The sequence below is a fragment of the Mustela lutreola genome, chromosome 10, assembly GCF_030435805.1.
Source record: "Mustela lutreola isolate mMusLut2 chromosome 10, mMusLut2.pri, whole genome shotgun sequence".
Taxonomy (NCBI): Eukaryota; Metazoa; Chordata; class Mammalia; order Carnivora; family Mustelidae; genus Mustela; species Mustela lutreola.
The window spans coordinates 77,249,934-77,276,249 of NC_081299.1; the positions used below are offsets into that span (position 1 = coordinate 77,249,934).

Genomic DNA, 26,316 nt, shown 5'->3' on the forward strand with positions numbered 1-26,316 from the left:
AAATACAGAGGGTGAACCCCAAGAGAAGGGAAATAGATAAGGTAAATAAACCCTCCAATGACCCCAACTTACTACAGACCCTCACCCGAGACAGGATACCCAGGCTTGAATCTGGTGGTTTCTGAATTGAGGAGACTTAACTGGAAGTCCAAAGCTAAGACAGCTAGGGACTGCAGGGCAGAGTACTAGAGAAGACAACTGCACAGAGCGAGAACACCCATATTATTAAAACAAGCCCGAGGCCAAGGAAAGAGCCACTCAAAAGGATGACAAGAATTACTGCCCTAGTCTCACACAAAGCCAAAAATAAGACCTGCTTCCTTCAGACAGAGTGGAAAAACCTCTTAATTCAGGTAGCACTGACTAGAGTAACCCTAGACTAAATGCTTTTGAAAGACAGACCCAAAAGGGGAAATGTGGCTCAGAAGGGAAGAATCACAAAAAGGCATGAGGAAACTTTCAGGAGTGATAAATATATTCAGTATCTTGTTTGTGTGGTGATAGCTTCCCAACTGTATACTATACATACCTCAAAACTTATACTGTCTACTTTGTACTTCACTACATGTCAATTATTTCTCAATAAATCCATTTTTAAATCCTCAATTAAAACAAAACAAGCCAATCAAAAAATGGGCAGAAGATTTGAAGCCACAAATCTTTTGGTGAAATCTTTCATCAAAGATATACGAATGTTAAGTATATGAAAATATACTACCGCTTTTCATTAGAAAAGCACAAACTTAAGCCATAATGAATTATCACTACACAACTATAACAATGGCTCAAATTAACAAGACCAACCATACCAAATGCTGATAAATGTGTGAAGGAACTGAAATACTCATACACTCATACAGGAAGATAAATGGTACAACTACTTTGTAAAAAGTAGTTTTGACATTTAAAAAAAAATGTCAAGTATACACTTACTGCATATATGAACAGTCATTCCACTCTCCTACATATTCACCCAAAGAAATGAAAGCATATGTTCACATAAAAACTTACATACAAATGTTCTTTATTTGTAATAGCCAAAAGCTGAAGGAAAAAACATCCATGAACATGTGAACCCGTACATTATAATGGAAAAAGAGTGAACTAATAATACATGCAATGTGGATGAACCTGAAAATAACTATGATGAGTAAAAAAAAATGTAGACAAAAAGATTATATACTGCATAAGGGGAAAGGCAGTAAGTATGAAAGAACTAGAAAGGGGCACAAAGAAAGTTTTGAGGGTAAAGGATACGTTTATTATCTTGATTGTGGTGATGGTTTCATAGGTGTATATAGATACCAAATCTATTCATATTATACACATAAAATTTAAGATTTATTATATGTCAAATACACTTCAACAAATCCATTTAAGATCACAATATGTAAATGTTAATAAACTTGGGGAAACAATGAAATATCAAAGAAGTTAGAGTAATAATAATGAGCACAAAAAGAATACCATCATTTATAACCCAAAGAGAACAGATGCAAAAATCACTCATCTTTCAACACCTATCACTGGTACTACAATTACTCAGCAATTGGTAATTCAATGCATGAGCAATGCTTCCAAAATATCATCAGATATATCCTACAAAACAAGATAACTAGAGTCATATGGACCTCCAAACAGAGTGATGCATTTAATTTATACCTGTCTTCTATACTCAGACACCATTCCTACTGAAATATAATAGTGCTCAACCAAGAACACAGAAATGAGCTTTACAGCATGAATCAAAAAATCTGTCTGCAAAAATAGCCCCAATTCTATACTACTCCATTATCCATACATTTGGCAATGAGGCTTTGCAGTTTCGCCCATCAAGAGGCAGAATGGTTCCCCCCACCCTTTAACTCTAGGCTTCCTTTTAAAGAAGACCAATAGAATACATGCATGTCAGTTTGCCAATTCTGAGTTAGACCTCAAGAGACCTTGCAGGCTTCTGCTCTTAGAATCCTGCTACCACCGTAAGAAAAAGCCCCATCTAATCTGCTGCAGGAAACAGGACAGCCCAAATGTCCCACCACAGGCCAGCCTAGAGAACCCAGCCAAGGGCAGCAGTTCCTGAACTGCTGCTAACTGCAGATCCATAAATGAGCCCAGCCAAGACCAGAAATACTTCCCAGCTGACTCACAGACTTGTTTTAATAATAAACACATTGTTTTAAACCACCAAGTTTTAGAGTAGTTTCTTACACAGTAATAGCTAACTGATACTTTATCCTAAAGATAGCAGATTAAATTATCTCTATCTCTAGAAGATTAAGTTTAGATTAATAATTGGTCTAGATCTTAATTTTTAAAAGGGAAAAAAAGACATAAATGTCTACTATTTTATTAGCAGTGACTCTACAAACATTTTGTCAGTTTGTTAATCTCAAGAGACATATAAACTGAGCAAAATCGTTTTTTACAAGTAATGTTACCAGTCAACTACTATTTTTTTTATGAAATTCTGTTCTTAGACAGCTTTACCAGATTCAATCATATAATGAAAATTTTCAGGATACTCCAAAAATCTATGAAAACTATTACAGAGCAATCTGTTATCTCACCTAACATTCCTTTTCCTATTTATGTTAATAGCACCCTGACTGCCCATTAATAAAACACTTTTACTCAACTGTTAAAATGGTACCCATCACACAGCCCTGAACTGAGGAATGAACAATTGACACCTACGCTGATGAGTATTCCTCAAGTAGCCACAGTAATTTTTTCATGGATGAGAATGTAGGCCAGAGTAGGAAATTAAAACTCCTTCTCAAGATGTCTGCAAGTACTAGGAAAGGTATACTCTTCAGTGGAAATAAGAGCTAGGAGAATTATGCATGTCAGAGCAGCCAGTAGCTATCTCTGCCACCTCCTAACATAATTAGGAATGAAGCAACCAAAGAAAAAACCCAAGCCATGAGATATAAACATTATCACAATGAAACGCACCTATCAATCCAAACATGTCTGAAAGAATTGCAGTTAATAGCAGAATATTCAAATATTTATCAATCCTTCTACTGAAACCTACTAGAGAAACTGAACAAAATATTAAAAACAGTCACCAAAGGCACCGAAAAGCTGACACAACAGTAAAGAATGACCAGGCCAGGATCGAAGATGGAAACCTATAGATAAAAACTCAGCACCCTGGCGTGCCTGGGTGGCTCAGTTGGTTAAGTGGCTGCCTTCAGCTCAGGTCACAATCCTGGGGTCCTGGGAATGAGACTCCCTTTGGGCTCCCTGCTCAATAGGGAGTCTGCTTCTCCCCTCTCCCACCCACCCACTCCCATGCTCACTCTCTCTCTAATAAATAAAATCTTAAAAAAAACAACAACAACCCAGCACCCAAGGATACTTTTGCCTTGAAAGTTTGTTTTGCCAATCCAGATGAGGTAGCTGAGAAACTGATGGTTATTTCTAACATCGTTACAGAGTTAAGGGAACCAAAAGGGGAATGCAAGGTTCAGAAAAGGTGGGAACCATGCTAACTGCTGCCCACTATTTGAGCTGAGACCCCAAAGGACTAAACTCTAGTGAGCAAGAAAGAAACAAGCCCTTGCAAGTACTGCAGCCCTACCTAAAGATATTTAGGTGAAAAAATAAACTCAATCCCTAAAATTTAATTAAAGTAATCCCAGACTGCTGGAGATCCCATATAATACAAGTAATGGTTGACATTACTTTGTTTGTATGGTGCAAACAAAAATCATCTCTGAAAAAGATATTACCATAGGCTCAGAACTTAAGCCTAGAAAGGCAGCTGAAAATTTAAATGGAAATTTAAGTGAAAGAATATGGCAGTAAGAACCAGAGAAGCAAACAAAAATTCTCAGTATAAATTTTGCCCAAATGACTGAATGACTGATGTATGTTATGTATGCACAAAGAACAACTGAAGGGGTCAAGGGGAAAGAGTTAGCAGAGGTCAGTATATTTACACTTGAAAAATAGAGCCATACTATTGATGTTTTTTCAACAGCATGAATTTCTCAAGTGTGCATAATTTGGGCAACAGGAAGCTGAAGCCTTATAAGGCTGAAGTGCCAGAGAACAGAACTCAAGACCAAGAGAACACATGGAAATTAGTGGCATCTCTAGGAGCAAGAAAATCACAGGGCAAGCGTCAAAATCAGACTATAAATTTCACCCAATTCCCAGAAGAACATTAAAAGAAAGCAGAGTCACTAAACATATTCATAATGTCCAGTTATTGAGCAAAATTATATCATACACAAAGAAACAGTAAACTGTGATCCATACTCAGGAAAAAAGGGGGAGTCAATAGATACTTATCCTGAGTATCCTGAATGTTAAGGTTAACATATAAGGAATTCAAAGCAGCTTTTCTAACTATATTACATATATTAAAAGAAAATAAATTCAGGGATGCCTGAGTGGCTCAGTTAGTTAAGCAACTGCCTTCAGCTCAGGTGATGATCCCAGGGTCCAGGGATCAAGTCCTGTATTGGGTTCCCTGCTCAGTGGGGAGCCAGCTACTCCCTCTACATGTTCTGCCTGCTGCTCCCCCTGCTTGTGCTCTCTCTCTCTCTCTGAAAAATGAATAAGGTCTTTAAAAAAAAAAAAATAAGCAAAAAAAAGAAAATAGATTCAAAGATTGATAGAAACCATAAAGAAAAAGTTGAAAGGTAAAATAACTACAATTAAAATATTAACAGAAGAGGGTGATTAGAGGCAGAAAAATAATCAGTGAGCTTGAAATATGGCAATAAATTACTGTCCAAAGAACAGAATAAAATGAATGAAGAAAAAATTACCAGTCTCAGAGGCCAAGAGGACAGTATCAGGCAGTCTAACATTAATATAACCCAACTCAACACTGATGTACAAGATGCAACAGAAGAGAATAAAAAAGGTTCAAAATAATGTTTGTTGAAGAAATAACCAAAAACATCTCAGATGATAGAAAACATTAATTTATAGATCCAAGAATCTCAACAAACCCAAGTAGGATAGATATCAAGAACCATTTCTACACACATATCACAGTCAGACTGTTAAAAGACTGAAGGGAAAACCTTAGGAGCAGCCAGGGAAAAATGGCTACATATAGGAAATGACAATGACAACACAAGTAATGGTTTACATCATCAGAAAAAAAATAGGACATACTAGAGCAACACCTTCTATATCCTGTAACAATTTCCTTCAAAATTAAGGTGAATTTTTTTTTAAAGGTTTTATTTATTTATTTGACAGAGAGAGAGAGAGACAGAGATCACAAGCAGGCAGAAAGGCAGGCAGAGGCAGAGAGAGAAGCAGGGTCCCCGCTGAGCAAGGAGCCTGATGCGGGGCTCGATCCCAGGACCCTGATCATGACCTGAGCTGAAGGCAGCGGCTTAACCCACTGAGCCACCCAGGCGCCCCAATTAAGGCGAATTTAAAAAAAAGATTATTTTCAGATAAAAATGCCTTTGTGAGGTTTGTGGCTACAGACAAAATAGTTTAAAAAAAGATGGGGGGAGAAAAGAATAATAAGACAGCAAGAAAGTTAAGAAAAAGAACATAACAGAATAGAAAGCACATTAGATTGCACATTTATGCCCCAATACATCAATAATCACAAGAAATCTAAACAAACTTTATACTGTAAGTAAAAGATGAAGTGTTAGATCAGATTGAAAGAAAAACTGATATGGTGGATACATGAAACAATTCTGAAACAAAAAGGCACAGAAAAACTTAAAATAAAGGTTGGGGGGTGGGAATGAACCACTCAAACACTAACTACAAGGCCCGTGTAGCTATATTGTTATTAATTAAGGCAGACTGCAAAGCAAAGAGAATTACTAAAGACAACAAGAAATAATGATGATAAAACGTTCAACTCATCAAAAACATTTCAGAAACAATTCTAAATTTGCAAAAATGGGCAGTAACACAAGAAAGATAAATCCATAATAACAGTAGAAAATTTTAACACATCTCTAATTGAGCCAACATGCTGCAATTAAATTGGTGAGAATGTAGAAGTTTTAAACAACATGCTTAACAAAACTGACTTGACACGTATATAAATACCGTACCCGTTTTGTACTGCAAAACACATTCTTTTCAAATATACACAAAATATTTATAAAACCTGGTCAATAAATATATAAAAAGGTACAATCACATTTGGAATCAGGGAAATGGGAAATAAAAACACTACACATCCACTAAAATTGCTAAAATTAAAGATTAACAATACAAAATATTGGTGAAGGTGTTGGTGAAGATGAAGTGCAAAAGTGTTGATGAGATTATAAATTGTTACAGAACACTTTGGAAAGGAAGTTTTTAATATCTTCTGAAATTAAACATAAATACACTCTAAAACTAGGCTATTTAACTCCAAAAAATTTACTAAATATAAATGTGTGCATATGTGCACTAGAGACATGTTCAAGAAATACACAGCAGGATTAATCATGAAAGCCCAAACAGTAGAAACAATCCAAATTTCCATCACTAACAGAATGAATTGTGGGCTATTCATATAATGTCCCCTACGATACAGGCACACCTCAGAGACAGCGTGGGTTCAGTTCCACACTGCCACACTATAGCAAAACCGTAAAAGCAAGTCAAGTGAATTTTTTGGTTTCCTAGTACATATAAAAGTGTGTTTACACTATACTACAGTTCATTAAGTGTGCAATAGCAGTATGTCTTCTAAAAAGCATATACCTTAATTTTAAAATATTTTATTGCTAAAAAATGCTAACCATTTTCCAGATTATCATCGAGTCAATCTTTTTGCGGGTCTTGCCTCAATCTTGATGGCAGCTGACTAATTAGGGTGGTGATTCCTGAAGATTAGAGTGGTTGTGGCAATTTCTTAAAAATAAAACAATGAAGTTGGCCACAACTACTGACTCTTTCCTTTCATGAACTATTTCGCTGTAGCATGTGATGCTGTTTGGTAACATTTTACCCAGAGTAGAACTTCTTTCAAAATTAGAGCCAAATCCTCTCAAACCCTGATGCTGCTTTATCAACTAAGTGTGTATGTAATATGTATTTCCTTTGTTATCATTTCAACAGTCTTCACAGTATCATCACCAGGAACAGATTTCATCTGAAGAAAGCATTTTCTTCTTCACTCATCCTATGAAGCAACTCATCAGTTCAAGCTTTATCATGCAATTGCAGCCATTCAGTCACATCTTCAAGTTCCATTTCTAGTTCTCCCGTTGATTCCACCACATCTGCAATTACTGCCTCCACTGAAGTCCTGAACCTTCCAAGTCATCCATAAGGTTGAATTCAACTTCTTCCAAATTCCTATTTATGTCTTTATTTTGATCACTTCTCATGAATTAACAATGTTTTTAATGGTATCGAGAATGGTGAGTCCAGGTTTCCTTTTTTCAAGATTTTATTTATTTGAGAGAGTGTGTGAAAGAGAGCATGAGAAGAGGGGAGAACAGAGGGAGAGGGAGAAGCAGCCTCCCTCCTGAGCAGGGAGCCTGGTGTGGGACTCAGTCCCAGGACTCTGGGATCATTACCTGAGCAGTTACTTAACTGACTTACTGACTGAGCCACCCAGGTATCCCTGAATTTATTTTCTTTTAATATTTGTAATATAGTTAGAAAAGGTGCTTTGAATTCTTTATATGCTAACCTTAGTATTCAGGGTACTCAGGATCCATATCTACTGACTGAAGGCAACCACTTAACTGAGTCACCCAGGTGCCCTAAATCCAGGTTTTCAATTTACTTGGTCCACATCTATCAGGAGTCACTATCTATGGCAGCTACAGTCTTACAAAATGTACTTTTAAAACAACAAGTCTTGAAAGTTGAATTTACTTCCTGATCCATGGGCTGCAGAATTGATGTTGGGTTAGCAGGCATGAAAACATTGACCTCACTGTACACCTTTGTCAGAGCTCTTAATGAAGTGCACTGTCAGTGAGAGGTAATATTTACAAGGGAATCTTTTTATCCAAGCAGTAGGTCTGAAGAGTAGGCTTAAAATAGTCAGTGAAACAGTTATAAAAAAATACGCTATCAACCAGGCTTTGTTATTCTATTATACAGCACAGGCAGAGCAGATTTAGCACAATTCTTAAGGGCCCTAAGATTTTTATAATAGTAAATGAGCACTGGCTTCAACTTAAAGTCACCAGCTGCATTAGCCCCCCAAGAAGAGTCAGCCAGCACTTTGAAACTTTGAAGCTAAGCACTGGCTTTTCCTCTCTAACTATGGTAGTCCTATATGGCATCTTCTTCCAATATAAGGCTGCTTTGTTTACTTTGAAAATCTGTCATTTAGTGTAGCCATCTTTGTTAATTATCTGAGCTAGAAATCTTCTGAAGAACTGGCTGCAGATTCTACATCATCACTTGCTGTTTCATCTTGCCCTCTTATGTTCTAAAGGTTTCTTTCCTTAAACCTTGTAAACCAAACTGCTAGCTTCAAACAGTTCGTCTGCAGCCTTCCCACCTCTCTTAGCCTCCACAGAACTAAAGAGAGTTAGGGCCTATTGCTCTGGATTAAGGGAATGTTGTGCCTGGTTTGATCTATCCAGACCACTGATGTGTTCTCCAATTAGGCTGTTTCACTTTCTCATCATTCTCGTGTTCACTAGTGTATTCACTTATAATTTCCTACAAGAACTTTTCCTTTGCACTCATACCTCGACTAACTGGTGCAAGAGGCTTACCCTCTGGCCTTATCTCAGCCTTTGACATGCATTCCTTACCAAGCTTAATCATTTCTAGCTTCTGATTTATGTGAGAGATGCACAACTCTTCCTTTCACTTAAAAACTTAGAAGCCATTAGAGGGTTATTAATTGGCTTAATTTCAACACTGTCTCTCAGGGAATAGGGAGGCCCAAGTTAAAGGAGAGAGACAGGAAAGCAGCCAGTCAATGGAGGAGTCAGAACACACAAAACATTTACTGTTTGCCATCTCATATGGCTGTGGTTTGTGGCACACCAAAACAATTACAATAGTAGCATCAACAATCACTGATCACAGATCACCATCAGAAATAAAAAGTTTGAAATTTCACAAGAATTACCAAAATGTGACAAAAAGATGAAGGCAGCAAATGCTGTTGGAAAAATGGCACCAATAGACTTGCTAGATACACGGTAGCCACAAACCTTAAATTTGTAAAACAAAACAAAAAACACCATTTGCAAAGCTCAACAAAGCAAAGTGCAATAAAATGAGGTATACCTGCATAGCCATGAAATTGAATGAACTATACTTACATGCAAAAACAGACATGAATCTCACAAACAATGCTGGAAAAGCCAAGATCCATTTATATAAATTTCATATAGGAAAAAAATGTATATTTCAAAAAGTAGCAAAAATATAAAACAAAAATGTGGCTACCATAAAAGGTTTGATGGTTGTCTCCCAAGGACAGAGGCGGAGGTCTGACTGGAAGGGAAAAGAATGGAGGAACTGCCAATGTTTTAATTCTAGGGTTAGTTAAGCAGGTACACACTTCTGAACTCTTAAGTTTTATATTTCTTACCATGCATTATTCTGAGTATTTTTTCCACATTAAAAACATTTCAAAATTAAAAATACAGACATTTATGGTTTTTAAAATTTCCCCTAAGCACTGGCATTATCTTATAGTATTGGTTTTATTTTAATTAAAATTACACAAATGCATATTTTAAGAATCAAACAAAGCTTGTATGAAAACTAGCACTACCCACCAACTCTTCTCTAAACATTCCTCCCCCTACCTGATTTCTAAACAATTTGGTTATACTGGTTTTTCATGTTGGATCTAACTGCCTCCTATATAAGAGAATGAATTAACTCTCTAGAATTCATCTATATTTTCTATAATCTCCTCAAACTCCTACATGAGGATGGCTAGCTCACTTTATCACAAAAATGTAAAAGCAGTTTAATGGGGGGAAAAAGTCTTTTCTACAACTGGTGCTGGAGCAACTGAATATACAGAGAGAATTAAAAAAAAAGAATACCAACTTAAATCTCACACTCTATACCAATATTAATTTAAAATGGATTATAGATTTAAATGTTAAATGTAATCTATTATTCCTGTAGAAGACAGAAATCATCAGTATCTAGACCTAGAAAAGGAATTCTTAGAAATATCACCAAAAGTATCATCCATAAAAGAAAAAAATAAACTGGACTTCATCAAAGCAAAAATCTTTTATTTACTCTGTGAAAGATCCTGTTAAGAGGATTAAAAAACAAGTGACAGAGTTGGAGAAAATGTTTGTAAACTACATAACAAGACTCTAAAATAGAACTCTTGAAACTCAAGAGTAAGACTGGCAAAAAAAAAAAAAAAAAAAAAAAAAGGGCATTTGAAAATCATCACCTCCATTAAATCAACAAGAACAATGGCAAAAAAAGAGTCAACATTTTCCAAATGAGAAATTAACCAAAGTCTTGCCGCAATCTGGGGAGAACTGATTCAAGAAGATGGTTAAATGCAAACTTTGTAGCATTTTATTTTGTCCTATTCCCATCCTGCCACTGCAGCTTTGAAACTCAACAGTCCACAAACCTGTTGAAAACTAATAGCCTGGCAGCTATTATGGGGGAAAGGGGAACGCAGAAGATGATGAGATCACCTCTACTACATTCCCAGAGGACTGTCATTATTTGACATGTTTGGTGGTTTCTTGGAAGACCCCACTCCTAAAGTTATCTTAATTTGGCCTCAGAGCTCACCCGATGCAAAAATAAAACAAAGCAAAACTTTTCCCCAAGAATGTTTGTCAAAAAACTACTGAGGCAATTGTTTCATATTGCAGCTGACCAAGGCAGTAGATAAGAGCTGAGACAAATAACAGGCTAACCAAAGAGCTTAAAAAGAAAAACCAGGCACTAAAAAAAGCTGCAATACATTCCTGAGCATCTAGATGGTCACATGTAAGCATAGGGATGTTCACAGACTCAGGAAAGGCCTGAGAAGGTCCTAAGCACTCACCTCTGGCTGACCAGTGGCTTTGTACAAGCACTAAGTGAAGAGAAAGGCAAAGTTATAAAATTCCGTTCTGAATGTTGAGACTGGGAGATTTCAGGCATTTAAGGACACCTCTGTCAAATTAGACCACTAAGCTAACTGAAGAGAAACTTCAGTGGCCACCCATGATAAAGAAAACAGATTTGACAGAATTCATTTTTAAAAATCTGTTTATTAGTTCAATAAACAAATAACAAACAGTAACAACAACAAGCACTGAGAAGGGGAGAATCTGATTATAAAAGGTGCCACATTATTTAAAATGTAGTTTTCAACAAAAAAATGGTAAGACATAAATATGAGAAAGAATGGCTTATACACATGGGAAAACAAACAAAAAGCAGTCAACAGAAAGTGTCTTGAGGAAACACAGACTTTAGGCTTACTAGCCAATATTCACAAATCACTTATTTTAAACATGTTCAAAGAACTAAAGGAAATCTGTCTAAAGAACTAAAGTAAAGAATGAGACGGATGTCTCACAAACAGGAAACAGAAAGAAATCATGTAAAAGAATGAAACAGAACTAGAGTTGGAAAGCAAAAAAATGTAAATAAAATTTAAAATTCACTATAAGTTTTTAGCAGCAGATATGAACAGGCAGAAGAAAGATTCAGTGCATCTGAAGATTGAGATTGTCTACTCTGAAAACAAAAAGAAAAATAAAGGAAAGAAAAAAAGGAGTCTAAGATACCTGAGGGACACCATTAAACATGCCAACATACATATAACAGGAGTCTCAGAAATAGAGGGGAAAGGGCAGAAAAATAGCTGAATAAATGATCACTGAAAATTTCCCTAAATTTAATGACAAATATTACTCTAATATCCAAAAAGCTTGAGGAACTAATATAAACTCAAAAACCAGAGAATCAAGAATCCTGAAGGAAGCCAACAGATAAGTGACTTGTCACATATAGAGATCCTCCATAAAATTAATAGTTAATGTCTCATCAGAAACCATGGAAGCCAAAAGGCAATAGGAAGACAGATTCAAACTGAAAAAATAATACTGTCAACCAAGAATTCTTTACTAAAATGAAAGTAAGACATTCACAGATAAGCAAAAATGGACAGAACTGGTTACCACAAGACCTCCTACACAAGAAATACTAAAGGGTGAAATGAAAGGACACTAGACAGTAACTTGAATCTACCCGAAGAATAAAGAGCACAGGGAAGGTAACTGAATAGGTAAATATGTAAGACAGTATAATTTTTAATTTTGTAACTTTTTTCTTCTAACTTAAAAGACATATAGAGACATCATTTGCATGACAAAATAGCATAAAGGAAAGAGAAGGAATGGAGTTATACAAGAGCAAAATTATTATATATTATTGAAATTTATATTAATCTGAACTAGACTGAAATAAGTTATTAACTACAATTCCCAGGACAACCACAACGAAAAAAATAAACAGTGAAAAAAAAGGGATTTAAATGGTACTAGAAAACAATCTATTTAGTAAAAAGGAAGGCAATGGTAAAGGAATAAAATAACAAAAGAAAAATACCTTAAGACACAGAAAACAAAAAATAGCAGACATAAATTCTCCCTTATCAGTAACTACATTAAACTCAAATTAATTGGGCATTCCAATCCAAAACCAGTGAATGACAGAATGGGTAAAAAAACACAATCCAATTAGATGTTATCTAAAAGAGATACACACACATACAAAAAATAATAAAAGAGATACACTGTAGGTTCAAAGACACTTTAGATTCAAATAAGCTGAAAGTAAAAGGACAGAAGAAGATATACCAAGAAATCTGTAACCAAAAGAAAGCTGGAGTAGCTATAATCTCATCAGACACAATAGATATTAAGGGAAAAAAGTATTACTGGAGACAAAGAAGGACCTTTTATAAAATAAAAAAATCAATTCATCAAAAATTATGTATCAACTATAAACATATATGCTCCTAACAATAAAGACTCAAAACACATGAAATTGAAACATATAAAATTGAAAGTAAAAATAGACAACAGATAAAAACAAGTAACAATAGGGGCGCCTGAGTGGCTCAGTGGGTTAAAGCTTCTGCTTTTAAAGGTCCTGGGATCAAGCCCCACATCAGGCTCCCTGCTTAGCAGAGAGCCTTCGCTCTCTCCCTCTGCCTGCGGCTCTGCTTACTTGTGCTTTCTCCCTCTCTGTCAAATAAATAAATAAAATCTTTAAAAAACAAAACAAAACAAAAAACCACAAGGAAACAAGACTATCACTATATACTAACTAGACTTGACATACATCTACAGAATACTCCATTCAAAACAACAGAACACTTTCTTCTCAAGTGTACATATTTTCCAATACAGACCATATATTAGGCTATAATACAAATTTCAAAAAATTTTAAGGGAATAAAATCATACAAATTATGTGCTCCAAACACAATGGAATCAAATTGGAAAGCAGTTACAGAAGAAATATGGGAAACTAATATGTGGAAATTAAGCAACAAACTCCTAAATAACCAACAGATCAAAGAAATCACGCAGGAAAATTATAAAATCTGTTAAGGTCAAACAAAAGCACAACATATCAAAATTTAAATGAAGAGAAAGCAGTGTTTAAAGGGAAATTTATAACTATATATGCCTACATTAAAAAAGATCTCAAATCAATAACCTAACCTTTGACCTTAAAAAAACAGAAGAGAAAACTAAACCCAAAAGAAGCAGATGAAGAAAATAATAAAGATCACAGCTTAAATGAATGAAACTAAGAACAGAAAATACAGATCAATAAAAGTTGGTTCCTTGAAAGTGTCAATGAAATTTACAAATCTTCATCTAGGCTGGCCAAGAAAAAAAAGACAAATTATTAGAATCAAGAATGATAAAAGGATCAATACTACTGGTGTTATAATAAGAAATGAAAAGAATTATATGGGAACACTAGGAACAACTATATAGCAACAAATTAAATAACCCAGAAAAAACGGACAAATTTCTAGAAAAAACTACTGAAACTGAATCAAGAAGAGGCAGAAAATCGAAAAGAGACCCATGCCAAATTAAAGAGATGAAGTAATGAAAAAACTTACCAAAAATAAAACAGGATTAGATGGATTCTCTGGTGCAATCTACCTTTAAACCAAAGTTTGGAGAATTGACACCAATCCTTCTCAAACCTTCCCCAAAACAGAAGAGGAAGGAACATTTCCTAATTCATTTTATTAAGTCATTATTACCTTCATATCGAAACCGACACCACAGGAAAACTACAGATAAATGTTCCTTTTGAATAAAGTCACAAAAATCCTCTCTATTTCATGTGTGCTCGCATACAAGTCTTTCTAAAAACCTACCATTTAGATCCTCTTTCCTTCTTGTCCCAATCTGAACTCATCATTTTTCAGAACTGCTGCACAGCCTAACCTCCCTGGATCTCCCTTCACCATCATTTTAGGTATGTATTCTCTTTACTTCTCTCCTATGCTAAATTCTATTTCCTGGAGAATTCCTCTTTTTTACGTAACTCATCATTTGATAAAGTCCATGTCCTCTAGTAACTTCCTGAGATACAGTGCAGTTGGAGGAAATATTCCAACGACCTCTTATGTTGCATAATTTTAGCCTACTCCCACACTTGACAGCTTGGCAAGGTACAGAATTAGTAGTTTGGAAACACCTTTCCTTCAAGAGTTTTGAAGGCATTATTCCATAACGATTCCTTTCCATTGTTACTGATTCCTAATCTCCTTTATATGCTCCCTATGGGAAAGCTATTGGGATCTTCCTTTTATTTCTGGTGTCTGAAATTTCATTATGATATACTTTGATATGTTGTTTTTCAATTACTATGCTGACCATTCTGTAAGACCTTTCAATGTGAAAACCCAAATTTTTGGTTCAATTATTATTAATTTCCTCCACACATTTTCTTCCACCCTGTAATTCTTACCCTTCATATGTTGAATTGGCAAGTATGATCCTCTAATTTCCTTTTTACATCTCTTTTTGTCCTGCTCTCTGGAAGATTTCCTCAATTTTATCTTCCAATCTTCTACAAGAATTTAATATTCTAAACTTCTAACTCTTCTATTAAGTATCTCATATTCTTTATTTCCAATCCTATTATTTCATATTCTAAATGTCTAAGAGCTTTTGTCTTCTGAGGGTTGCCTTATAGCAAGCTTCCTTTCTTGTTTCAAATATACAATTACCTTACTTCCAAACATATTTGAGTAACTTCTTTTCTTTTGAACTGCTGTTTCTATCTCCTCGTCTTTCATACTGGGGTTTTCCTCAAATGTTTAATGATCCATAATGTCACATCTTAAAATGAAACATATAAAAGCTGTCTGGAAATTCTGTGTTAATGGGTAGGTGTCATTGCAAGATGATCAATCTGGGCCATTTCCCTGGATGGATCCACAACTGTTACTATCTGGTGGTCTTTTCCCCTGATCATTAGTTTGCTGTAACAGGATTAATCTTCCAATCTCACATCCAGGGTTATGAGCCTGATACCCAGTATTTTCAGAACTAATAGAGGAAAAGAGGTTGGGGATGATTCCTGATTCAACATGTAGGTTTCTAAGTAATTCTAGAAATTCCAATATGATAATTCCAGTATGATACTCTTAACCCAAGCTGTGTAGAGTTCTCAAATACAGAAATTCTCATTTGAATATCAGAGAAGAAACATGAAAGTAAGAAACCCTGTCCTAGTACCACAAGTATTGTTTACTTGTTATTATATGCCTTGGGGCAATTCTTTCAAATTACCTGAAGCAACCAATTTCTGAAGCCACCAAATTTCAATTCCAGCGTCTACAGAACCAATTCTAGGCACCCCAACCCCAACTAATGGCAGAAAATTCGGTTTTCTCAGATCTACAAAATTAGTTACCACTTGCTGCTTTCAAGCTTCCAAAATTTTACTTCTGTAACTAGCTTTGCCATTTTCTTTGTCCTTGGCACACAATGCCTTTTTAAGAAAACTGCTATTATAATTCTATCAGGGATTTGATATGATAGCAAAGTAAAGTGTTTTTAATGCATCATGTTTAAATGAATATTAATCTCATCTGTTTTTTCATTGTTATTAACCTCTAATCAGTATTAAATTTAAGCTTAAATCCCAGTCGGACATAGTTTTCATCATCCAAGTAGTTAACAATCATCTAGTTTTATTACTTTAGTCAGAAAACATTGGCCTATACAATTCAATTTCTCTAATTTAAAACCTTAGGATTCTCTTTGAAGCCCAAGACACAATTTTTTTAAAAATTCACAGGAATTTGAAAAGAATGTTTTTTATCCATTTGGAATAAAATTTTGACATACATCTAGTCAATAAAACATGCCACTATTCAATAAATCTTCATAGCCTTATTTTTTTTATTTTTCTATGAAATTCTAAGATTTACTAAGAATTACTAATTGCTAAGTTATTGTAAGAGTTATTCTTACAAGAATAACTCTTACAAATTGCTCTAAAGAAAGGCTACTTACACTATACTTTACATTTCAATGCTGTTTATCACACAAAAGTTCAAGCCTGATAGTGTTTAGTTGTTCTAACTTATTAAAAAGTTTTACCCTAGGTTTTTTTCCTTCACTTGAATTGATGAACTTGTAAGTTTTCATATTTTTGCCATTTCTTTATTTTTAAGGTTTCTGTTACTTTGTCTAAGATAAAACTCAAAACCACACACCAAGAATGTGTAATCCAGTATGTAAACGGAGAGTAAGGAGGACCAATTCCTGTTATGTGAAGAAAAAGCTGATGGAAGGGTATCAGGTAACCAAACTTGATAGGAAGTTGGTGAGTAAGTCTTGGAAAATAAGATGAACCAGGAGGAAGTTAGACAAGGAATATCACACTAAAGGACACCTACGTAAGATGCCATCTGTATCACTCTAAATGGCACTGACATCATTATGGCACTCAATGACCTAGCACAAGATTTTTGGTTCCATCACAGCCACTGGAAATTATCTCTGTCTCCTCCACTTCTTTCCTGTATGAACTTTTTAATGGGATCCATGTGTATGGAATAGTCAATTTTGTTTTCTAGTCCCTCTCAAATTGCAGCCTCTCCTCATGCACATGGTGATTTTTCATTGCTTTTCAGCTTGTATAGACCCAAGGAGCACAAAAAGGTGGGATGGATCTACTGCCAAGAAGTTTACAGGCAAACAGGGAAGAGGAAAAGAGGTTCAGGGAAGGACTTTCAGGGACGCTTCCTATTCCCATACCAATAGTTCATCAGGATAATCACAGTAGACAGTTCTGCTGTCAACACTTCTCACCCATACTATTTATACTAAAATGCCAAATTTCAGAGTGATGGATGAAATCTCTATTTCCAGTGACAGTAGGGAACAGCCTATTCTCTTTTGCTTTAACTGCTATCTCAACAGGTAAACTTGAACAGAGTCAAATGTACCTCCCTATTTTGCCAAGTTGCCAGAAAACTCTTTACTAACAGAAATTAACCCTGTATTAGCTGTGAGAATGGTTAAAATGTAAACTTGTTAAAGTAAGACTATACTATCTTATATTCCTAGACTCAACTTCCAAATTCTGTTCGATTTACTAACTCTAAAAAGCACAGAAAACAATTTTTAACTGTACTAGTTGTATAAATTTTTCATATTTTTCTAGTTCTTCTCTTTTAAGGAGCACCTGTTTAGTGCAGTCTGTTAAACATCCAACTCTTGGTTCTGGATCACGTTGTGATCTCAGGGTTGTGGGAACGAGCCCCCATCAGGCTCGGAGCTCATCACAGAGTCTGCTTGAGACACTCCTCCTCTGCCCCTTCCCATACCGCTCTCTCTCTCTCAAATAAATAACTCTTTAAAAAAAAAATTCTTGTCTTAAAAATAATCTTACTCACTCTAAGACACAATACACATTCAAGAACTTTTAAAAACTCTAGTAAAGACAAACAACTTAGATCTTAAATATCAAAAAATACTATTGCTCCAAAGGAACTATAGGGAATTTCCCCCCAATAAAAGCAGTGTATTCTCAACTACCCTAAATTTTAAAATAAGCATTTTTAAAAACAAATTTAACACTGAAAGTCCAGACTACTAATTTTTATTATATGTTTCCCCATCTCCCATACCAATTAAAATGTTTCTTAAACCATGGCTAAAACATACTATTATAACTCAAAATACAACATTACAATTACAGGCTCTTCTTACTATTCAAGTATTTTTTTAGTTCAAAGTACTAGCAATTCAGAAAATACCAGTATAGTATAACTTTTTTACTTAGTTTTCAAATCAAACTTAAAAGCTCATCAGTTTTTTTTTTTAAAAAGAACAAGGCAGATGTATCCTAATTAGTGTTAATAATTTATTTGTAAATTGAGTCCAAGTAAATTTATTTTCAGTATCTGGAGATAATAGAATTGTTCCATTCTAATTTTAACTTTGTATGCAAATTTAAGAGCCACACATTTCACCTCCCTGATTTTAAAACTACCCATTCTTACTCTTAAAATATCCTTCCTTCCATCCACCAAGATAATAACCTCTAATTGGCCTTCTTCACTTCAATCTTTTCTCTCAATCATGTTATATCTGGTTGCTAATCTTTTTTTTTCTTCATTTATTTCTGTTTAGTGGACTTAATTGAATCCCTTATTTCTAATTTCTAATCCAAATTTCTTTAGATTCCTCCAGCGCCAGCCACAATCTTATCAAACTTATTCTTCATTACATTCATTTAAAATAGATTCTACTTTGAGTAAGGAAAATGCTTGCATTCCACAATTCCCATTTCTGTGCTTTTTAACATGCTCTTCTCCCTAGTTGATACTCTCTTTCCTTTCCATGAATCTATTCATTTATACCAATCTTCAAAACCTAGATTATGAAAACATTTTTGCGAAGAAGCTTAATTAACCCAATCTTTATCTGATACCACTCATTTTATTTTGTGTCAACTCAGTATTTCAAATGTTTCATTATTAAGTACTCCTCAAGTTGTGTCTTAGTTCATGAGCTCTTTAGAGGAGGAACCATATCCTTTGCTCTATTATTACAACAATCTTACCCCCAGCAAGATACTATATGAATTCTATATATAACTAACCCAATGAAAACAAGCAAAGGTTGAAGATACAACCATACAAATAAGGTTTTTCTGCAGACAAAAAAAATCCAATCTCCCAAAACGACATTCAAATACAACATCCAGTTTTGTCAAAACAACACAAAAACATAGAACACACCCTTAAATGTTTTTTCTTCCCATAGAAATTGACTCTTAAGGTTATTAATTAGTAACATTCTAATTGTTTTGTTTGTGGTTTTCTAAATCTTACACAAAAGGTACTACATAAAGTCTTAATATTTTGTAGATAATAACCATATGTTTTCAAGGTCTAATCTAACCAATTTGGTTTAGCCTTCTATACTTCACAAATATAAAACCTATATAAGTTGATAGATGGTTTTATTTCTTCAAGACAACTATTAAAATTTTTAGATCAAGAGTATAATTAAGTCATGTTATACATTTTAAAAAAACAAAACTTTATATTTTCATTCATAAATTCAAAAGCATTCATAATTCAAACGTTAATGAGGAAGTATTTTCATGTCCACTTATGCACAATTTATAAAACATATCTATTCCTCCAAACTAGGCATACTAGAATGTAAAGATACATATTTTCATTATTATGTACTTTTTACAACTTTATTATAATACATATTTCAGAAATAAAAATCCTTCTCCCAAAAGCACCAATTGTTACACTAGTAAACAATCCTTCCCCTGCTCAATATTTATGGAAACACAATGTTGTAACCATTAATTCATTCGAAAAATTAAAAAATAAGTAATAAATAAATAAATAAATAAACTCAAGCACTAGAAGTAAACCATGATCAGTAATTCTATTTCAGTTCTCATTTTATAAAGTGTACCTCGATGATTTTAACCATTCAAATTTTTGTGCAGCTGTCCTTAAGGTAATCTTTTAGTTCTTCACACATAAATGTCAAAATCCTTCAGGTTGAGAATGGATACTAACTGAGCAGTAAACAGAAGTATACCAATTTATTCTTATCCCTACAATCACAATCAGAAATACTGAAATACCTTATTAAGAAACCTGCAATGCTTGAAAGCTAACTCACATAATGCTTAGAAGCTACTACTAAAGAGGTTCCAAAAGGCCTCTATATAAGGAGGCAAATCAAGACCTCCTCTACCTACTTCTTGGCTATACGCCTAGAGGACACTGTAATGAAAATAACCCAGATAACTATGTTATCTGAAAAAGCAATTCAAATTTCTGCATTCTAAAGAAGCAATTCAAATCTCTGCTTTCTAAACAAATTTTCTCATCATAAAACTTCTAAAGGGTCAATATTAATGAAAACTAAGAAATACCTCTCTGATTTTGGCATACTCCACACTAGGGGAAAAAAACCAAAACACCAGAAGAGCCATGGAACCAATTACTTATCAGCTCATTACCTCCAAATTCACTTAATGCCAAACAAGGATAGAAAAGAAAGAGATTCAAGCCATCAGCCTACCCTTGGAAAGGAGGATAAATATGCCATAAACAAGTTCAAACTTAAATAATAAGTTTTAATAATAATAAGTTTGAATAAGCCAAACTTATTCACGCTGATAGAGACTAAAATAGTGGATACTTCTGAGGGGAGATCTTAATAGGAGGGGGCACAAGGCACCTTTCTCAGTGTTCTGTACATGGATCTGAGTAGAAGTTATGTGTACTTATATGTAAAATTTCACTGAGCTGTATTCTTAAGATTTGTGCACTTCACTGTTTTTAAACTATATCTAAATAAAATATATAGGGGTGCTTGGGTGGCTTAGTTGGTTAAGCATCTGACTTTTGATTTCAGCTCAAGTCATGATCTTGGAGTCGTGAGATGGAGCCCCATTTTGGGCTCTGCACTCAGCAGGGAGTCTGCTTGAGATGCTCAACCTCTCCCTCTGCTCCTCCCCCCTGCTCTCTCTCAAATAACTTAATACATCTTTAAAAATAAATAAAACATTTAAAAATAACTTACCAATAACGGTCAAATCAAAAAACCTTTTCTCAAATCTCATCCGTGTTGATCATTCTCCATCATATTGCTAATCACAGATCACTAATATACCCTAAGCACAACTGTTTCCCCTTAAGAGACCTATAAGGATTTGTCAGTATTCTTCCAGCATTTTTCTTGCTCTGCCTCGTATTAATTCACTTAAATACTAATTCAATATTCATTAAATGCTCATGTGTACAAGACATGATTAAGCACCCTCTAACATATATTTCACATATGTATCCTCCATATAAAACAAATTCCCTAGAATCAAGCCACTCTATTACCTGATTTCAAATTACATCTCCTATTTTAATTCCCATCACTATAGATTTGTTCTCCAGCATACTCTTTTCTTAGCTATTCTTTAAGGCTCAGTTCAATTTCTACTTTATCCTTTCTCTGTATTTTTACAGAACTTACTATCGTTTCCCCATCCTTGTATAGAACTTACTACCTGTATCTGCAATGTCCAATATGAAAGCCATTTCACTACTAAGTACCTGAGGTTTAGCTAATCTATATTGAGATGTGCTTTAAGTGTGGAACACATACTTTTGATTTTGAAGACTTGGCATGGGAAAAAAAAAAAAAGAATGCAGAATAACTCAATTGTATTTATATATTAAAAAATGTTTTAAATATATTGGGTTATATAAACACATTAATAAAATTAATTTTACCTATTTTTATTTTTTAAAAAGCTATAGAAGATTTTAAATCACATTTGTGGCTCAACATATTTCTATCGGGGGTGCTGTCCTATACAATCTATTTATAAAAGGCCCACAATTTTTTTTAATACATGCCATCCACCCAATGAGAGTATAAGAATTCAATATTTTTCCCTTTTATAGTGTTTTTTTAAAAGATTTTTTTTTTATTTGACACAGAGAGGGACATGAGAAAGGGAAAACAAGCAGGGAGGGAGAAAGGGAGAGGGAGAAGCAGGCTCCCCGCTGAACAAGGAGCCCGATGCGGGACTCTAGCCAAGACTCTGGGATCACAACGTGAGCCAAAGACAGACGTTTAATGACTGAGCCACCCAGGTGCCCTATAGTGATTATTACATTAGGAATTACGGATAGTAACTAAATAGAGTTAAGTGCCTGTTAAATTTTAATATCACTTTTAAAATATAACAAGGAAGCTTATGGCATTTCAAAATATAAAATTATTTAAAAAGTTGTTCTCTGATGGCTATAAATTGAAAATTCATCTATATTTTATGTATCTCCAATTTTGAGTTAAATGTCTCATCAGATAGTATTACTAAACCTGTAGCTTTTCTAGTATCAGAAAGTATTAGTTCTGATCAACCTACATTATTTTTCTTCTTGGTCACTCAGTAAAGAAAAAGGCAGCTTCTACTTTGACCAATATCACTGTACCAATATCCAGTAGCCAAGACAAAGAGCCTTTATATGGTAGTATGAATAAACAATGTGGGCAATAAGATACCGCTTGAAATAAGGGTAGGCAGAAAAATGCTTTTATAATGTTTTATAAGTAGGAAATAAAACTTACAAATCGTAATAAAAGTATTGTTAAAGTATAGATTGAAAGGAGAGAAAGGCAGAATAGAATTTATCTATAGAAGCAAGCTATGCCTATGTTCAAAGTTGGCTGCTGGACTATTTACTATCTATGTGACTTGAGTCTGAATTTGTTTCCTTGCATATAAAATGGGAATATATGTATGTATCAAGCATCATTACAAGGAATACACAGATGTTTAATTAATGTCAGTCTCATATCCCTCTCCTTTAATACTAATAACTATATAATGGTAAAAAATTATGGGTGACATTTCCCCCCTTCGTTTTCCAAACCGCGCAAAGTATTTTTAAGCATATATGAAAATTCTAATTTTTCAGACTCACACTCCTCTGCAAGTGAATTTACAATTAATTTTACTAGCTTCCTTTCACAATTTTTAAAAAAAGCTTAAGATTTGTCTGGCAGTGAGAGGAGTACATGGTAGAAGAAAAATTAAAGACAGAAATAAGTTTAAGATTCTATCAGCAGAAACAAATACAAAACAAAGTATAGAGAAGAAAACAGCAAAAGGAAATGCTGTTTGAAGAAACTGCCCTAACTCAGACTAAGCATTGAAAAGATTAACATGCCTCTCCTCTCCTCAATCTACCTGCTGTTGAAGCTTCTCTTCTTTCCTATCTGTGGAGTTTTTATGTTATTACGTACAAATACACAAAACCACTCACTTTCTCCTCTCTAATGATCACCACAATTCTCATGGTCAAAATTTTAAAGGAGAGTGAAGAACTTTAGGATGTTTTAACAAAGATAAACCAACACATTCGTTGGGAAATAACTTTACTAGAATGTACTCATCCTCAAGTGCCTTTATTCATCAGCTGACAGTAAAAGCAAATGTGTTCCTGAAATACTGAGCCTGTTTAATAGATTTTGCTGCTAGAACTGGAGAGGGCAAACTTTGGTGCCTGCCTCTGACTTCCTTACAACCTTACCTTTATAGACATGGGTCTAAAAAATGAAAAGCAGCAAAAGTATACGATCCCAAATCACATGCAGATGAAAATATCAAGTTACTATAAAAAAAATTAAACAATGGTAATAGGAATAACTATTATTATAAAAGGTTAACATTTGTGTATTCATTGTGTATTCTTTCTGTGTAACAGAAAGCTAAGGACTTTACGAGAATTATGCAATGTAAACCTTAAGCTTCTATGAAGATGATATTACTGTTAAATCCTCTTGCTTAGTGCTCACACAGCTAGATTTTTTTTTTTTAAGTCCTCTCTATGCCCAATGTAGGGAGTGGGGCCTGAACTCACAACCTGACTCAAGACTCACATGCTCCACCGACTGAGCCAGCTAGGCACCCCCACACAGCTAGATTTACTTCAAGGCTTACACTTTTAAACCTTATCTCATCCTGCTTCTTTATTCATATACAATTATAAATGCAACTATGATTTCCTGTGTGTGTGCGTATGTGTACATATACACGCTTGTGTATGTGTGTGTATGTGTATTATTCAGTAAATCAATAGTAAGCAGCAGGAAATTAATTCCCACTTTGGCAAGGTTTTATCCACCTTCACATACCATTCAACAACTGGCAGTCATTCCCTCCCCAATAAATGCTGTTTTGAAAATAAAAGTTACATTTAACATCTTTCTCAAGAAACTAATGAAGATTTGCATTAAGCTTTCCAGTAAAAGGATAAATGCCATGAAAGAAAAGGATAAATACATTAATCTCTTATAAAAGGTAGATAAAAAAACTGGTATCATACAGATATCTATGCTTTGTATTTTAATTCTAACACTTTATTAGGATTTTATGTTAAATTACCCATTTAGTTCCTAACATATTTACATTTCTGGACTTTTTACAAAGTCTTTTAAAAACTTTTAAAGGCTATATATTCAACTTCAATGAATGATACACATACTAAAAGGCTTATTACCTAAAAGTCATATTTATCACTCTAACCAACTTCAACTGTACCACAATCTAGACTAATAGAATTAAATTGCAAGGAACAAAGGACTCCTCTATACTTTTTATAAAGTTACTCACAAGATCACAGTTCGAAGAATCCCAAATGAAATGGGAAGGCTACAGCTTGCAAACAGAAGAGGTAAAGCAAACATTAGTAGAGGGAGAGTATAAAGATAGTATCTTAGAAACACTAATCTTAATCCAGCCTCACTTTCCTCCATTTGGAAGTGTGCGCTGCTGCTTCTGTCCTGGCATGCTTCTTTTCTTCTCCCTGAAATCCTCTGCTTTTCTCCTCCTGAAAGTTATCTCACAGGACTTTGTTTTCCATGCTAACATCTCTCAATTGTCAAAGGATGTCCTATCTTGAATTTAAAAAAACAAAAACATAGTAACTCCTCATAATCACGTAAGAGTTCCTAGTGAATTCAAAGAGGATAGTAACTCCACAATTCAAATTTGGCAGATTTTAGAAAAAACTTAACAGTAGAGCAACTAAGACCCTAACGATGAGAAAAATACCTTTTTCATGGAGACCCCCATCTTCCTGAAGAAAAGACTATGAATTGAATTTGCTGTTCTACCTTCTAGGTCTCCAATGATATTTGTATTTATTTTTAAGAGAAGACAGATATACTTCAGCTAACCAGCAGGGTGAGCTAGTGGTAGAATCAGATTGATTACTGTCAACTTTCTGAAAATTCAAAGATGTAAATGGTTTTAATATTAAAAGCAATGATATCCCTCTAATAAACCTGAATTAAAAGATAATACTTCTAGAACTGCTTTAGTCATTGCTACATCTCATAACTTCGTAAATATTTACAAATTTCATCTACAAAATAGTCTCTATAGGGATTAATGTAAAAAGTTAGAACTCATTTGAATACCTATCCAAAATATCACAGTAGCCATCCTTTATTCTCATATTTTACTATATAGGGTTATCAATTAAAAAGTTAAAAATACTTTTTAAAAAACAATGTTCTAAAAATTAGGAATTCTTAATTGATCATACCTATTTCTGAATTCAGTGCAAACCTCTGCCTTAAGATTGCCTGAAAAGCAATCATGAGAAAAGTATTCCTACAAGACTAAGATCCACTCTTTTCCTCTGGAATCATACCCTGAGAAGTAAGTAACCTTTAAGTAAGTAACCCTAACACAAACTGTGTATCTCCGACAAACCTAATCTTTTCTATCAATTTCTCTAAATTGCAGGTATCCCCACCACTCCCAGTAACTGTCCTTGACTCTCTTTTCTTGTTCTGCTACCCAATACAGTCTCAATTCAACCACACCCAAACTCTCCCTCTTGTAACTTGAGTAACAAACTTAAACTGCAAAATGTTTAAGGTTTGCAGGTAACAGGCTCACTCTGTAATTAAAAATCATCTGAGAATAATCCTAATTATCATAAGACTAAAATGCAAGTAAATCCACTCACACGGTGTTGAAAATAAAGCAATAGCTTACCAACTTTCTTCAAAAATCGGTAATTTAAACGCACTTTAAATAACCCATAAAAGCTTTAAAACCTCAATACAATTTAACAAGTTTTTGTTATATTTAATAAAGAAATTAAAGAACTGTGAGATTCTACCATAAATGATTTTGCTACTTGTTGAATTTCCTAATAGATCTTACAGATCTATTCGGTGGTCATAGTAATCTTAACAAATCATTTTTAACAAGAGCCAATCTACGTCCATTTACCCAAAAAAAACTATTACAAAATGAAGGCACTACATCGTTTTTGGCATCTCATTTCTTATGTAA

General features: G+C 34.3%; 1 protein-coding gene across 17 annotated transcripts in view; it reads right to left on the reverse strand.

Moving 5' to 3' along the window:
* ZNF644 (zinc finger protein 644) overlaps positions 1-26,316 on the reverse strand; it is a 123,685-nt gene that overhangs the window by 94,662 nt on the left and 2,707 nt on the right. For 3 of the 17 annotated variants that reach the window (XM_059137902.1, XM_059137909.1, XM_059137898.1), the window contains one exon: positions 24,752-24,902. The exons of the other annotated variants lie outside the window; for them this stretch is intronic. The gene's annotated coding sequence lies outside the window, so the exon portion shown is untranslated. The remainder of the gene's footprint in view (positions 1-24,751; positions 24,903-26,316) is intronic. 17 annotated transcript variants of the gene reach the window in all.